At 26.4% G+C, this 1,316-nt stretch overlaps 1 protein-coding gene across 1 annotated transcript in view; it reads left to right on the forward strand.

Moving 5' to 3' along the window:
* Positions 1-1,316, forward strand: part of LOC119593629 (ocellar opsin-like) — a 4,497-nt gene that overhangs the window by 588 nt on the left and 2,593 nt on the right. The window lies entirely within an intron of this gene.

The raw sequence follows: 1,316 nt of genomic DNA on the forward strand, positions 1-1,316 counted from the left end.
TCTTTTTTATTCATTTATTTATTTTCTCTCTCATCTGTACCAATTTTAACTGTTTTCATGGCTGTTTCATTCAATGTTTATCGATGGTTCTCTGTATATTTTGTTTTTTTATTTTATTGAATATTTTTGATTTCCTTTGTTTCACCTTATTTTCCCGCCATTTTACATTTTTCTTGATTTTTATGGTTTTCATTGTTCTATTTGTTTTTCTCATTGTGTTATATGTTTTTCTTGTTTTATCGTGTCACTTTACGTCTTTGTTATTATTCTCTCTTTTTTATCATATACTTTATTTTTATTTTTCATCTTTGTTTTCTTGTTATTCTGTTTTATTTCATTTTTACTTGAATCTTCCCATCACTTTATTATTTTTCTTTCTTTTTATTCTGTTTTACTTAATTTTTACTTGAATCTTCCTATATCTTTAATGTTTTATAAGAATTTCATTTTTTTTCTTTCTTTTTGATAATCTTCTTATTTTTTATGACATTTTTCTGATTATTTCATTTAATCTTTCATTTGATGTTTCTTTAATTTCTTTTGTTATAGCTCTTTTTTTACCGTTTGATTTTATTTTTTCCCATCTTCTGTTCTTTTCTTTTTTTTTTTCTCATCATATTTTATTTTTTCTTATCGATTTGTTGTTGTATTTCCTTATCAAAGTTATTTAGTTTTCTTATTCTTTTATCTTTTTCCTGCTCGTCTTATTTTCCTTATTATCCTATTATCTTATTATCGATTATCATCATTATCCACTGCTCTCATTCATTCCCTTTTAAGTATGGTCGTTTATTAAAGTTGCTAGTGTCTCGTACATTTATCTATTCTTTTTGTTTCGACTAAATTTCCATTGTCACTCTGTCGTATTTATTGCTGTAAAGTATGTTTGCAATTTTTTTTTTGTTTCGTTAGCTAAAAAAATAAAACAAGTGCCATAGTTTTACGCGCTTTAGGAAATCTTATTAATTCCATTACATCACACACAATTTAAGAAACTACTTACCTACTTAAATAAAAGCACTTTAAATTAAAACGAATCCCAATATATTACTTTTTCTCTTCAAAAGAGGCCAAATGTGACTTCCATTTCTTGTCAGACTTCCAAAAGGATTTTTTTTCTTTCCCACTAAGATTAGATAGGCTTTCCCGCTCGGCTGATAACAGGTAATTTCACACATTAACCATCTCTCGTTGAAAAAAGAAAAAAAAAACTATTATTATGATATGAAGGCTTAAGCAAGGAAAATTGTTTAATAACCGGATTGCTTCATTACCTTGGCTCTTATTATGATGAAGGAGATGGTGTGATTAGCGTG

Source organism: Penaeus monodon, chromosome 32, assembly GCF_015228065.2.
Source record: "Penaeus monodon isolate SGIC_2016 chromosome 32, NSTDA_Pmon_1, whole genome shotgun sequence".
Taxonomy (NCBI): domain Eukaryota; kingdom Metazoa; phylum Arthropoda; class Malacostraca; order Decapoda; family Penaeidae; genus Penaeus; species Penaeus monodon.